Source organism: Microcebus murinus, chromosome 14 (assembly GCF_040939455.1).
Source record: "Microcebus murinus isolate Inina chromosome 14, M.murinus_Inina_mat1.0, whole genome shotgun sequence".
NCBI lineage: Eukaryota > Metazoa > Chordata > Mammalia > Primates > Cheirogaleidae > Microcebus > Microcebus murinus.
In genome coordinates, this window is record NC_134117.1 from 61,422,445 (window position 1) to 61,438,260 (window position 15,816).

The 15,816-nt window shown below is 47.1% G+C and overlaps 1 protein-coding gene and 1 long non-coding RNA gene across 2 annotated transcripts in view; both read left to right on the plus strand.

The window, feature by feature from the left end:
- The window catches only part of LOC142875561 (annexin A7-like), a 163,593-nt gene that overhangs the window by 135,505 nt on the left and 12,272 nt on the right, over positions 1-15,816 (plus strand). The gene's annotated exons all lie outside the window — the stretch shown is intronic.
- Positions 12,288-15,784, plus strand: LOC142875562 (uncharacterized). The gene is made up of 3 exons (XR_012922910.1): positions 12,288-12,348; positions 14,843-15,047; positions 15,703-15,784. It is a non-coding gene; the product is annotated as an uncharacterized LOC142875562 (long non-coding RNA).

Here is a 15,816-nt window from a genome sequence, read left to right on the forward strand (position 1 = left end):
GGTCTGAGAAAGTTACACCACGTGTCCTTAATGGGCCTTAGTGAATCCATTATTCTCTGATTGACCTAAACATTTCTTGAACTGTCATTTAGCTGGTGCAGCTTCTGGAATAATGATATCCCTAATGAACACCCCAAGTAAAAGGAAATAATAATGATGTTTATTTTGTATTGTTTAATGTTGTCCTTCTAGCTGAAGATAAAAGGTAGAGAGATTAAAATTTGAGGTAATCATAAACTCTGAGCCAGCTGAAGAAGTCGGATTGTGGCTCCATCTGGCACCTGCCTGAGCAGGAGAATGAAAAGACAGGGCATTTATTTGTCAGTGAGATTCCTAGAGCTGTCTTGAAATCCAAGCCACCTTGCAGTTCTAGTCTGCAAGAAGTCCCACCTTGTCATCAGCTTCTGTTCTTGGTGTTCCCAGACAGTCTCAGTTCTTAATTTCTGACCACCTAAACTTTCAACATAACTCCCTTTTACTTTTGCTAGTTCTCCCCTGCAAACAGAGCACTTGACTGGAACAGAGTCATGTGGACCTGGGTTTGAACCCTTGGCTCTTCCCTTATTAGCTGTGACTGTGAGCACAGCTTGAGCATCAGTACACAGCTGATCCTTGTGGTGTTGTGGAGATCCAAGGAAAGCCTAAAAGGAAAAGGGCCTGCAGAGGGTTTAGCACCTAGCCAATGCTCAGAATGTGTGACATCCCTTTATTCTTTCCCTTTCTGTCATGTTTAAATGGCTTTTCAATGGCATATTCCCCTCTCAGGATTAAATTCTCTTAGTGTTTTCGAGTCATCTTACTTATGGTAATCCCTCCACCTGTGTGTGTCTCTGGTCATTTCAATGTCCCCTAAACTATAATTGGAAGTTCATAATGGCAACCACCTTCCCCCTTCTAAATGGATTGACACTGTCACTTCTCTTCATGAGGCCAGGTTAGTAAGGATGAATGACGGATCTATTAATATTAACACAATTGGTTTTAAAGTTGTGAACATTTGTACTTAGATTGACATGGAAATAGCTTGCAGTGAGAGAGGTGTGGGGACCAGGATGGTAGAGTGTGTCCTCCAGATGGTGACTGAAGGAGGAAAGTGGGAGATAAAGCCTTCTCAGAGAAAATAGTTTCATAAGAGGAGACAAAATACGATATAAAAATGGAGCAGAAGTTCTTTCTAGACCTTGGTCTAGCAGGGAAATAGAAATAAGGTCATGTTGGGATTGGGAAGCTGTTCCAGGCAAAGCTCAGTGTCTTTGAAGACAACTCTGTATTCTGGAGCCAAAGAGAACGCTGTTATTTCTTCAGGACAGAACACTATGGCAGGGGCTCTCATCTGTACTGGAAATGGAGGCCAGGGAAAACTAAGAAGCACACTTAAGGTATCTGTAAGGTATGGGTGTGTATGCTCCCCTGTGTATGCTCACTCCTACAAGCTGTGCTCATACTTCTCTGCCTGAGTGCCATGATTTCCACGTGTCCACAGCAGGGTAAAGTGGAGCAGCTGTGGCATGCAAATGCTGCCTTGCAGAGACACGGGAGCAGAATGCTGCAAAGGTCCTCACAGATACCCTCCCTGACCCCAGAGGCGGACATCTTCAAGAGCACATCTGCAAGCCTTTCATAGACGCATTAGAGTGGGATCCAAGCAGCAGGAGAGTGGTAGTACAGGTTTGGTTTTGGGGCTCTCCTAGGCTCCTTCTTGCTATAGCCCCCACATATGTCCCTGGATGGGCTGCATGATATTGGCATAGCTTCATGTGGGCATGGAACGGATGGAGAGGACATGATCTCTGCCTTCCAGGAAATGTACAACCAAGGAGAAACTTGGTAACAAGTATGAAGACTGCTCTTGATTTCAATCCCCTTCTTCCTGGCTCACGAGAGAGCTACAGTATTTATTTTATTCCCAGGACCATGGTTGATAGAACCCAGAAAGTTCATGGCATCGATTTTGCATTTCCCTTTGTGCCCTATTCCATCCTGAAAGGACTTCCTGGCAGGGCTGCTATTCCAGGATTTGGGGGTGGCCAAATGGAGATATTTGAGAGTCCAGTGGGCACTATGTGTGTGAACAGTGAGAGAGCGTGATTACAGCAACTGAGAGGTGGTCTTGCTCCCTGTGACCGGTTGCCTTTGCAGAGATTTTCATGTTAGAGTTAGGCAAAGTAGCCTGTCAGTTTATCTTTCTTTGTAGTAGTCGTTTTGTCTATAAAAATGTTAAACACAGCTGGAGGGTGTGAGGTCAGTTAGGCTCAAGGCAAATGAGGATGTGAATGGCTGTGGACGCCATGCCCCACAGCACTGAATCTTTCCAGATTTCTCTGGACACACAAATGCTTTGATGTTGAGAAACACAAAAATAACTGGCTTCTTCACAGATTCAACATTCTGTCTTAGTCTCCAGGAAGTAGTTGACTGAGCACTGGAGGAATGTGATCAAGGGCCCCTGAGTCTTTCCTCCCTGGCTGGGAGTGAGGGAGGCATTTATTCCAGGTTGGCCATGGAGGAGAGGGGGAGGGCTGTGTCAATGGCCCCCAGCATGTCTCCTGTGTTTATTTCGTTTTATAGGAAGTACTGTGTGCTGGTGAAATGAGTATGTTTCTGTGCGGGGATCTCCAAGAAGACAAGGACCTGTACATCTACATCAATGAGATGATGAAGGAAGAGGACAGCTTTAGCCCAAGCTCCAGGGGTCCCACCTCCAGCCCCAGCCAGCAGCCCACCCTCTGCAGGGCAGGGCAGGGGCACAGGCACCGTGGAGAAGGTGAGCTGGGAGACCTGGACATTGCCACTCAGCCTGAAGCACAAACACTGCCATTCTAGCTGACAGAATAAACTGTCACCCACACAGAGTGAAGCGACACCCTCACCCCGTCCCTCACCCCACTGGGATGACAGGTCAGGGGTGGGGAGTGTAGACTGAGGCCAGAGCTGGGGCAGGGGAGGCACCAAGTTCGGGATGCTGTGTGCGCCCTCTGTGGCACTTGGTCATTACCACTCCTGGTGTCCAGGGTTGGAAAGTGAGGCTCGAAGGCCAGAGGGCGTGTGGGGGGCGGCTATAGTGCAGAGAAGGCTCCCTTCCACCCCTGCTGAGGGCCAAAGGGCTCGGGCTGTGGCCCTAACCCTTGGCCAACTGGCCTGAGGCGTGGGATTCGCTGCCTCAGCACAGCACAGACTGAACCCTCATGCCCAAGGGGTCTCAACCTGGGCCCCCCCCTCCCAAGCCTGGGCCAGACCCAGTGCACTTGGACCCCCCAACCCCCATGGTCTCCCCTCCCTGTACTCTCGCCTGAGGTGGAAGTTACGAGTAGGGGGGCTGCCCCAGGGCTTGTTCCCTCAGAGCCACCTCTATGGCGCTGTCACTCAAGACCACGAAGGCTGAGGTGTCGCCGGGCTCACATAGCAGGCTGATCAGTCTGGGCAAGGACACCTGGGAGGGGATGTGCCAGAGGGTCAGTGCCAGCCCTGACTCAGCACCACCACGTGACCTCCTACCCCATGACCTTGGGTGCTTGTCCTGCAGGGACCTGTGAGGCCTGCAGCCGCCTCTTCCCCAGACAGGCCAATGCTGTCTGTCTCTGACCCTGCCTCTCTCTCCTCTCACCCGGGTTGGTAAAGTGTTACCATGGTGCTTATTAAAATAACACCAGGAAGGACTTGGTCAGACAGAGGGATTTCTTGAAATTTGGAATGGTGTGACTTTGTCATCGCCTTCACTGGGGAACATTATGCAGGCAGAAGAAACACGAGAGGTCAGGACTTAGGGCTTCATGGGAGGCAATGTGGCTGCCTGCAGGGAGGTCAGCACCTCCCAGCAGGGCCCTCCATGGCCTGTTGCCCCCTCCATAGCAGCTTCCCGGGCCCCCAGGAACCCTTGGAGGCTGCTGTGAGCAGAAAGGGATACCATCTCTTCCTTTTGTACACAAGTAAAAAGTAAGCCCATAGAGCAATTTCCTAAAGATGTCACAGCCAGACGCTGGCAGAGGGACTCCAACTCCAGACTCACCACCCAGTGACCATCATGTGCTCTCCTGAAACCCTTATCAGAGGATGCCCAGGCCCTGGAGCGGGAAGAGACAGAGGGGAGAGGGGTGGAAGAAAGAGTACAAGGAGGAGATGGAGGGCAGGGAGAAGAAGGCAGTCTGGGGGACAGAGGAGTGGGCTGGGAGCCAGGAGAGGAGGAATGCAGAGGCCTGTGTGACCCCAGCTGTTTGTACCGTCTGCAGGACTTTCAAAGACATGAGTCCAATGTCCGCTTCATTCTGGAGGAAGAAGAAAAGAACTAAAATCTGGAAGCAATGCCCGTTGACCTGCATGGGACAAGGTTTCCCAGGGCCACTGACCAGGTTTGGGAAGGGCAAAGTCCCCCGACCCCAGTCCTGCCGGCCCAGCCTCTGGTTCCCGCTCTGCTCCGCATCCTGCCCTTTCTCTCTCCCCTCCCCTCAGCCTTTCTGCTGCCTCAGGGCTGCCCTGCTCACCGAGGAGTCCCACTGGCTGAGCTTCAGGAGGTAATCTATGACCACCCTGCCCTCGGGAAGGCTCAGGTAGTCACGCTGCCCCAGCACCTCCAGAAACCTCAGGAGGGCCGGCGCACCTGCAGGGTCAGACAGCATCACATGCAACACAGCAACGGACCTCAGGGACACCATCTGACCCCTTGGGTTCCAAGTGAGGACACAGAGCACCTCAGCAAGTTAGGGAGTACTTCAAGAAACTCAGGTCTCCCGAGTCCAAGTCGACTGTGACTCTTCAGTGGACTCTGTGGCCATGACAGAGCACAGTCACTGAACCTGACCACTTCCAACGCTCCCTGAAGTTCTCACTGACATCCCTGCCACCGTCCTCCTGGAGGACTCTGAGCGCTGGGCTTGTCCACACCGTGTGTCCCCACAGGTGTCTACATAGGGGGAATCTGGGTCCAGGAAAGGCCTCGTGTTCCCGCCTTCATGGGTCAGGCCAGTAACAAATCCTGCAAGTCCCCAGGGCCCAGCCCTCAATGCCCAGACTCTTCGTGAGCCTTCTGGGACTTGGGCCCCTGTCTTTCAAGATGATGCCACTGTCCTACATTTGGTTCTCACAGCCAGGGTGCCCTTTTCTTGCTGCCCTGACGCTCTGTCCGCATGGTCAGAGCTGGGAGGCCCTGCTGCCTACACCCAGGCTGTGGTGCTTGTTCAAAGTATAGCTGCTCAGACCCCACCCCACACATGACACCTGAGGCTCTTCTCCCTCAGCAAACTGTGCATCCAGGCACTGAGGAGTGTCATCTGGAGCTCCATGGCTCCCCTGAGGACACCACAGTGCTGCCCAGAGCAAAGGCTCTGAAGGAGGCAGGTGGGAAACACCTTTCTGCACTCAAACTCTTCCTGGGCTTTTAGAACTCCAAAGTATCCCGATTGCAAATCCTGAGGGTAGGACTGGCTTGGGCAGCCCACTCTCCCTTCCTCCTCCTTCACCAATCCCCTCCCCCTCCGTGAAGAAGACCACAAGGTCTCAGAGGCAACGGCCCTCCCAGCACAAACACGCAGCCCTTCAGCTCACTGGTCTTCGATCCTTCTGTGTCACTGAGATGACCGAGGCCAGCACCTCCCTCTGTGTCTCAGCCTGTAGACCTTGGCCCTGGCTCTTGTTCACTGTGAGCTCCCACTCCTAGCCATGGTGACAACTCTTTAACCTGCCTTTGGTCCATCCCCTCCATGAGCCCATCCCAGCCCCTGAGGGATCCCTCCCTGCATTCCTGCCCAGCGTCGTCATGCACCTGTTTCAGTAACTTAGTGCACGTGGCCTGGCATCATTTCCCTGCAGGAACAGCCTCACCTTGCTGCCCACCAGCAAGCTCATGGACAATGAGGCCTCAGTTGTCCTCATGTGTGTACCTCAGTGCCCAACACTGTGTCACACACACAGACAGTGTTTAACATAAGCAGGTGACTGCAGGTGGAGCCCATTCTTCCAGGCGACAGTCAAAGATAAACTATGGTAACCACCTGCATAGCAAGCGCTGTTCTAAGCACACCACATACTGTCAGTTCATTTAATCATCACTTAAACCCCCTACAGAGAGGTAATATTTTTATCCCCAATTTTCAGAAGAAGCCATAGACGCACAGGATCAAAAATGGTTTTCCCAAAACTGCACAGCTAGTAAGAGGCAAAGCCAAGATTTGAACCCACTGAGTTCACTCTGAGTTTAAAAAAGTGTTTTAACTTCTAGACTTGACTGTTGCCCAGAGAAAGGAATCTCCTAGGAAATACCAAGTCCTGGAACCCCAGCCCCCCACGGCATCCCACTCACCTCCAGGGACCACCTCCCTGAAGGACTCAAGGGCTGACAGCACTGTGGACTCCTCTTTTGATGGGATTGCCCTCTGCAGAACATTGACTGTGGTATCCAGGCATAAGTGTCCTATCAGGAGGGTGTGATGACAGACTCCTGGCGGTTTGTGAGTGGCAGGGAATAAGTAGGAGGAAATCATGCTCCCAGCAACCACTGAGGCCATGGGTGGATAAATCAGGGGCCATCAGGATGGAGAAAGGAAGGAGGAAGGTAGAGAACCAGTGTCTGTCCGCATCACCATGTGCCAGACACAGTGCCAGAGGCTCTCCCTGAGCCAGACCTTGGTCCTGCCCTGCCCCCTGCATTCCCTGCCCTATGCCAGCACACTGTGCTCATCACTGCGGAAGTGACATTATTTGACTTTATTCTGAGCTGCAGGTCCCCACGGAAGAAAGAGAAGGCAGTCCCAGGCTATGTGAGTGGAAACCAAAGGAGTGGGGGGCTAATGCCTGTGCCCTTTCAGATCCATTTCATTTCACGCAGAGCTCTCAGGAACTCCTTTGCATCTTGTCTAGAAGGATGGAAGCCCCCAGGAAGACTTTGGCCCCCCTCCAGTCCTGGAAGAGGCAAAATGGTCCTGAGTACACAAACATACTCATACACAAGTGCATGCAGACACACACACACACACACACACACACACACACACACCCCTGGGGCTAGGGAAAGGTGTTGATTTACTCAGCAGGTTAAATGCCCTCAAGGCTAAGGTTTGGGTCTCTTCACAAATTGGTGGTGGCTGGCTCTCTTTGTCACTCATCTGTAGGGAGAAAAAGGCCTTCAGACTAAAACCAGGGCCCCTGGGTATGGTTGAGGAACTGAGGCATGAAGCTAAGAAAGACATGATACTTGCCTATAAGGAAAGCAGGAAAATGCAACCCAGGAATCCACATTCCCCTCCCCATAGGGAGAAAGACAGTGGCCAAAAAGTCAAATACCAGGAAAGTATCAATTTTGCTAAATTTTGCAGACTGAACTCTGATCTTTTTCTTTTGCTCAAAACTCCTTCCTAAGGAGGCCAGCTGAGTCAGGCTGACAAATGGTAAATCCCCACTAAGCATCTTTTGTTAACCAAATAAAGGGGTCATTTACTTCCTAACCTGATTCAGGTATAGCATTAACCTCACTTAAAAGATAAAAAGCCCCTATCTTAACTCAAGCATCCTAGCAGCTGCCAATCTTAAACTTGAAACATTCTCCTGTCTGGACCTCCCATAGTGCTCACACCTTTATCTTAAATTAAGCATATCCTTTCTGGTCTTTTAGATAAAGCCTAACTCTCTCAGCCAATTGCCAGCCAAAGAATCTTTAAACCCACCTGTAACATGTAAGCCCACCTTTTTGGACCACACCAATGTATGCCTCCCAAGTATTGATTTGACTTTACCTATAATCTTTTCTCCCTGAAATGTATAAAAACCAAACTGTATCCAGCCTCAGCCAGTCCACTTGCCCAAGGCCTCTTGGCAGTGGCTCTGGGTTATGGTCCTCAAATTTGGCTCAGAATAAATCTCTTGAAAACTATTTTACAGAGTTTCGCTTTTTTTCCATTGTCAACACCAATGGTCCTCCTCCACTCCATAACAGGGAAGTCTGCAAATTTCCCACATGCGATGGAGAGGCTGGGGCTTCTGCCCTTTTCCCAAAGTTCAGGGGGACCAACAAAGGCCCTTCACCCCAGGAAACATACAGATGTGTCCAACTGTCCTCACCGGAAAGATCTCATTTTGTGTCCAGAATCCAGGCATGTCACTGTTCTGGGGAAGCCTGAGGTGTGTAAGGCTGAGATCCCCACGTGAAAGACACCTGTGCTGTGTGGAGTGGCGCCCTGGTGGGGGGAAGCCGTCCCCTCCAAAGCAGGGAGAAAGGGGAGTCCAGGATGGCTCTACTGCCGCGGCACTCACCTGCTTCAGGAGGATGCCTGCCAGCTCCTCTGCCCAGGATTGTACCTTGCGACCTCCGTGTTTGCTGCGGTACAGGGCTTTCAGGACGCCGCAGAGACACTGTGTGAGGAAGGACAGTCAGGGTTAGGCTTCCCGGCCCTTCCACAGCCTCAGGGGAAATACTCTTTCCTCACATCTTCTCTTCAAGGAGGAGCCAAGCCACAGTCACTGCACATGGCCCTCCTGGACCTTTTCAAGGCAGGCTCAGGGGCCAGTTCTTCCACAGCTCAACGCAGCCAGAACCTGTCCTTTCGCCTCACCCAGCAAGCTAGACTGATTTTCAAATAACCCCATCTTTCCACAGAAACTGCCAGGGCAATTCCACACTGCAACTGTTGGCTGAATTCAAAGAAACAGGATGACATAACCATGGCCAAAGCAAGAACCGGTTCTATTGTTCTCTGACATTAAAATTTATGAAAACTAACTCTAAAAGCCTGTAGAGCTCCCTTCTGCCTTCTGGATTCTTCTGTTTTCTGGCTTATTCTTACCACTGGAGTGAGGAAACAGCCTTAGATTCCACATGTGAGCACATGCCCTTTGATTTTTTTTTTTTTAAAAACAGCATTGTGGAAGGATAATTGACATATCATAAACTGCACATACTAAATGTACAATTTGAGGAATTTTGACCAATGTATATACACCTGTGAAACTGTCACCACAATTAAAAGAATGAACATTTCCATCATCCCCAAGAGTTGGACCTTTCTCTGTGTAATCCCTCCTTTCCTGCCCTACCCCAGGCCACCAGGGCTCTGCTTTCTGTCAATGTAGACCTGTCCCTTGTATTTTACCAAACCACCAAACTGTTTTCCAAAGCAGTGTTCCCATTTATTCTAATAGATGTGTACTGGAGTCTCAAATATTCCCATTTTCTTAGGACTTTTTCAATGTCTCACAGCAATGATAAGTGAACACTAGGGCGGAACGAACAAACCTCAGGTTACTCAGATTTACAATTCTTGGAAACAGTTTTGGGGTCACATTCCAGTTTAGATTCTTGCTCACTGACCAGCTAATGTGTGGTGATACTTGTCCATCCCCAAGGAAACCAAGAAACAGAGGGAGATGGCGGATGTCCATAAAGTGACAGAAATGAAGACTATATCTTCCGACAGCCTTTTTTTATTAAGAGAAAAAGGACTTTAATGCAAGCTGAAAGGAAGTGAAAATAGACTGCAAGGTGCAGAGTGGGCCATTGTCTGCATGGTCTCTGGTCTTCTGACTGCCTTTAAACTCCCTAATTTCTGCCAGCTGATAAGGAGCTAATCTGCTAAAGTAATCTGTCCTAATTAGGCAAGGAGTGTAATGAGTCATTAGGTAAGGCAAGGAAGGGATATCAAGGACCAGATAAGGCACCTTAGGTAAGGAGCTAGTTTTGGCCACTGTAAACTTAAGCCATCATTCAGTCTTCACTGGTGGGTGGGTGGCAGTCTCTACTTGTTCCTGCAGAATCCTAGCCATGCCTCATTCTTTATCCAAATTGCTGTATGATTTAAATGGCCCTTCCAGACCTAGTGGCTAGTTTTGGAAAATCTTAGCTGCTGATGTCCATCTTCAGCTGCCCTTCCTGTTTTGTGCCCCTCTCTCCCCACCTGGCAAATTCACAACAGCTGCCTCTTGTGTTCCTGAGCTTCATGCCATCTATGAGACACCTATAGTGAGACCCAACCCTTTGACTAGCTGACTCACTGGGTGGAGATGGTTTGGAGAACCAAGAATGATTTTCGAAGTGGTTGTGACAGAAAATGTTGAAAATAAAAGCTCTGGTTCACCAGTCTGGTCTTATTCCCTTGAGCAAAGTTGAGTAATTTGTTGAGTCATCCTGGGGTTTGTTTAACTTTTTACAAAAACTTTTTTAAAAGTCTACTTTTTGAATAGATGATGTGTGCACAATTCTGAAAGGACTAAAGGTACATTGAAAAGTAAGTCTCATTGTGCCCCAGCTCTCCTCCTAGGAGGCAGCCACTGTTTGCTACCTCAAGTATCTTTTCAGGGATATTCTATACATATACGTCAGATCCCACAAGTTGAAGGCTCAGTCCCACAAGACTGAACACCCTCCCCCCGCAATCAGTTCCAAGTCTGATCAAAACTTCTGACGACTGGGTACCGGTTGGGGTTCCACAACCCCTCTTTGTGTTCAACTAATTTTCTAGAGCAGCTCACAGAATTCAGGCAAACGTGTTTACCAGTTTATTACGAAGAATATTACAAAGAATACAGATGATGCACGTGGAGCGCTTTGGAGGAAGGGATGCAGAGCTTCCATGCCCTCTCTGAGAGCACAACCCTTGAGCAACCTTCACGTGTTCAGTTCTCTGGAAGCTCTCTGAACCCTGTCCTTTGGGGTTTTGTGGAGGCGTCATTACATAACGTGTGACGATTGATTAAAGCACTGGTGATCAACTTAACCTTCAGCCCCTCTCCCCTCTCTGTAGGTTGGGGGTGCTGAAAATCTCAACCCTCTAATCCATGGTGAACTTTCTGGTGATCAACCCTGTCCTGAAGCTACCTAGCCATCAGTCAACTCATTAGGATACAAAAAGGTGTCACTTAGGACATTAAGGATTTTAGGAATTGTATGCCAGGTTTTGTAGAGGGGTTTGGGGGTCTCTATGTGTTGCCCAGGTGGATCTGAAACTCCTAGCCTAAACAATCCTTCTGTCTTGGCCTCTCAAAGTGCTGGGATTACAGGTGTGAGCCACTGTACCTGGCCATCTGCTTTTAAATGTTTGAAATTTTTTACCCTGAGGTCAATAAACAATTGCAAAATAAAATAGTAAAAACATTTAAAAGATTACTGGAAATTTCAATAGTCACACGTTGATATTCAGAAACTGGCTGGGCATGGTGGCTCACACCTGTAATCCTAGCACCCTCAGAGGCTGAGGCAGGAGGACTGCTTGAGGTCAAGAGTTCCAGACCAGCCTGGGCAAGAGTGAGACCCCCTTTCTACTAAAAATAGAAAGAAATTAGCTGGCTGTGGTGGTGCATGCCTGTAGTCCCAGCTACTCAGGAGGCTGAGGCAGGAGGATCACTTGAACCCAGAAGTTTGAGGTTGCTGTGAGCTAGGTTCCGCCATGGCACTCTAGCCTGGACAACAGAGTGAGACTTTGTCTCAAAAAAAAAAGTTACTAAGAAGGGTGATAATGACATGCCTATATAGGTTATTTTTCAAGTACAGTACATCATGACATCGAAACATGGTTATATTTTTACAGCAGCCTTGTTAATCATTTTTACAAAGTCTTTGTTTCTAGAGGTATATACTGGGGTATATATATATAGGTTAAAAGGATATAATGTCTAGGATTTGCCTCAGAATAATCCAGTGGAGTGGTGGGGAGAGAGAATATTAAAGAAACAAGACTGTCCATGACTTGGTAGTTGTTGCAGCTGGGTGATGGATCCATGGTTTTATCTTTACTTTTGAATAAGCTTGAAGGTTGCCATAATCAAAAGTTAAATAAAATGCCAGGGCTTAATCTGGGTATGTGTGACTCTAGAATGTTAACTTTTAACCATTATACCATTGTTTCTCATAATATAGTTTCACCATACAAGGGGATTTCTGTGGCACCTAGAAAGCATTTTTTTTTTGATAGTTATGTATTCATTTTAATATTACCAACTATTTGTGGCAAGAGACCTATGGTAAGTTTTCCATTTATGCAAGTGGTATGAAACAAATTTAAGTAAAATATTAATCTGCTTAAGAAAAATATTAAATAATAGTACCAGTAAATTGAGGTATGACAAAAATTGTGTGGTATGACAAGGAATTTGGAACTTTTGCTATACCAACTCCATTAGCTCAAATGGAGCTCAAATGGTGAAATGAAGAAGTATTTTATAAGGTTCTACCACCAGTATCCTTGTTTTAGTACCCGACAGACTCTTTGGAAAGAAGGAATATTTTGCATAAAACCTTGTGTTGTGTGTCTATCTGTATATCTTCAAAATCCTTAACCCTTATAGGAAATTACAGAGGACATGTTTTATTGCTACAGAATGTGGTACCCAGGCTATCCTCCTACAGGCTACCCACCTTTCCCTGGATATCCTGTAAGTATTGCCGCTTATAATATTAAAATAACTCATGTCCTCGAAACAGGTGGTGTATAGGAGTAGCCCGCTACTGCTCTTACAGATATGCTAGATCAGAGGTACTGTGTAGAATAAGTGAGTGAAGGCAGGGGTTATGGGGGAACTCAGAAGCACTCTCGCCTCATCCACACCCAGCTGTAGCTTGATTCGGCCGTGCAGGGAGGCCATCCCAGTGTTGCTAGATACTCTAATTCTTCAGGTAAAGCCAAGAACCTGGATTTTATGCAAAATTACCCCAATTTTGTTTTCTTTTGGTGGAGGTGCTGGGGATTGAACCGGGAGCCTCATGCACCAAATTTTTTAAAATGTGGAAGTTTTTAAAAATGTTAAGTGCTATATGAGCCAATAAGACATTTATGTAAGCTAAGCGCATGCCATGAATCACTGGGTTTTAGCCTTCGTGTTGGAAGGTTATTAAAATAATTAAAAAGGGCTTGACTCAGTAACAAACTACAGTGGATCAGAGGGCCCTGGATTTTGTAGTTCTGAGATTTTTAGTATTTGGAGTACATTTTATAAATGTGCTACAGACTTCCACCTTGTTGATAGCTGTACTACTGTGAGGACTCAACTGAGAGCTGAGGCATAGTAAGAATTAAGCATTTCAGTTTCATACTCTTAAGTATGAAGTGCTGTTATCTAACGCTGGGAGAATAGAAAGAGGCCTATACAGGTTAATGATAATATGTGTATACTCATGCAAAGTGAATAGATAGCTGTTGTGAATTTATCATAGGAGAGATGAGTGCTATGAATATGCTCCCAAGTCCCTGTGTACTAAACTGGACTCTGGCAACCATTTCAGTCAGTGTAGCTGCTGAAACAGACAACCCCCAAACCTCAGTGGCTCATCACAATAAAAACATGTTTCTTGCTTGCTTCAGTCTCCTGGAAGTTAGTGGTGCGGTAGGAGTTGGGTGGGAGGGGGCTTTGTTTCATGTAGTAGTTCAGGTTCCCAGACTCCTCCTTTGTTTGATTTTATAATACCACCCTTTGGTGCCTTAGAATCTTCCACTGCATCCTCTACGTATAGCTGACAGATGAAGGAAGAGAGTGAGCATAGAGGATTTTTTTTTTTTTTTTTTTGAGACAGAGTCTCACTTTGTTGCCCAGGCTAGAGTGAGTGCCATGGAGGCAGCCTAGTTCACAGCAACCTCAAACTCCTGGGCTAAAGTGATCCTCCTGCCTCAGCCTCCCAGTAGCTGGAACTACAGGCATGTGCCACCATGCCAGGATAATGTTTTATATATATATATATATATATATATATATATATATATATATATATATACATATATATATATATATTAGTTGGCCTATTAATTTCTTTCTATTTCTAGTAAAGATGGGGTCTTGCTCTTGGTCAGGCTGGTTTTGGACTCCTGACCTCGAGCAGTCTGCCCGCCTGGGCTTCCCAGAGTGCTAGGATTACAGGAGTGAGCCACCGCGCCATGCCGAGCATAGAGGATTGGGCAGAGGTTTTTAGGGGCTAGGCTAGAAGTGGTGTACATCACTTCTGTGTATGTTTATTCACTGGTATTCAATCATGGTCCTACCCAACTATTAGGGGGTCAGGGAAATGTAGCGTCTCTAGCTTTATGGCGTGGGAAGAAAGAGTTTAGTGAGCAGGTAACAATCTCTGCCACTCTTAGACATTTTGTGGTCTGATCTGTGATGTCCAAAATGTCACACTCTGTTTGTGATTCAGGTCATCTTTTTTTTTTTTTTTAATCATTATGCAGCAAATCCAGGTATGTTGCAAGAAAGCTATGAATTCCTATTTTTTTTTGAGACAGTATCTCGCTCTGTTGCCCGGGCTAGAATACTGTGGTGTTGGTCTAGTTCACAGCAACTCCTGGGCTCACATGATCTTTCTGCCTCAGCCTCCCGAGTAGCTGGGCCTACAGGCTCACACCACCACATGTGGCTAATTTTTTTCTATTTTCAGTAGAGACAGGGTCTTGCTCTTGCTCAAGCTGGCTTTGAACTCCTCACCTCAAGCAATCCTCCCACCTCAGTCTCCCAGAGTGCTAGGATTACAGGCGTGAGCTACCACACCGGCCGCTGAATTCCTCTTTAGGGTAGAGAGAGGAGGATCTTTCTCATGTTTCCAGATGCCTGGAAAATGAAGGAACTGATGAGGTTTGTTAGTTGTTCCTGCTGCCTTGAGGTTTGTAAAGAACCTGGTTCCAACTGCCAAATAGAGAAAAAAAGAAAAAACAAAAAACCTCTTTGCCTGACCCAAGTAAAATTAAATTTAGCCTTATTCTGGCAAACAAGTGTCCTGAGAAAGTAGTATACCTATGAACCAGAATAAGACCCCAAGATTTCTCATAGGACTTTAAAAAAGTTAAAGAACAAGCTATTCCTTAATAGTAATCTCTGTTCTTTATTTGTAGATGGGTCATATTTCTTTATGATCACATTCATTTAAAATTATTCTCATTTTCAGCCTGCAGGTCAGGAATCATCTTGTCCCCCTCCAGGTCAGTGTCCTTATCCTAGTGGCTTTCCTCCAGTGGCAGGAGGTGCTTACCCACAAGCGCCCAGTAGTGGCTACCCAGGAGCTGGAGGCTTCCCTGCACCTGCAGGTTCTCCATCCCCTGGAGGCTGTCCTGGTGCCCCACAGCCAGGGGGAGCTGCATCCTATCCCGGAGGTGAGTTCTGGCTGTGGCACTAGTAATGATTCGGGACTGTTGTAACACTTTCCTTCTGTCCTCGAATCCTGTTCATTCTTGCTTGTTTTGTCTGAGGTCAGAGTCGCTCTTAACTACCCTTAGACAGTAAGGGACCTAGCTGGCACAATAGGGATAAAGTTCTCAGGGGGCATGAAAGCTGGGAGCAGTTTGCGAAATTCCGTTGTGAAGGGAAATGCAATAAACTTAATGGTAATAAAGGACCAATACATAATCCTTTGGTTATTTGTAACCTGTTTTTGTTTGTTTGTTTGTTTTTTAAATGGAGAAGTGGTTGCTTCATATGGTTATTTGTAATCTTAAGACCTGATTAAGACACTCGAATTAACATGACTCTGGCCTTTAGGACAGCTTTATCCAAAGGTTAAAAAAACAGACTTCATGCTTTTGTATTGTAAATTAATAGGAAGATGAACAAAGTAAAATTTAAAATTTTTTTTCGTTTACTGGGGAAGGGATTGGTGAGAAGTTGAAGTTCTCAGTTTATACAAAAAGAGACTGCTGGTACAGCTTTAATCTCATATTTTTTCCATTGTTAACAGTAGAAATTTTTCTAAAGTTATCTATTTAATCAAGGAACTGTTACTGTAGTCGATCAAACTCTTCTTTTCTCTAGTTCCTCCCGGCCAAGGATTTGGAGTCCCACCAGGGGGAGCAGGCTTTTCTGGCTACCCACAGCCACCTTCGCAGTCTCACGGCATGGGCCAGCACAGGTCCCGCTACCTGGTAG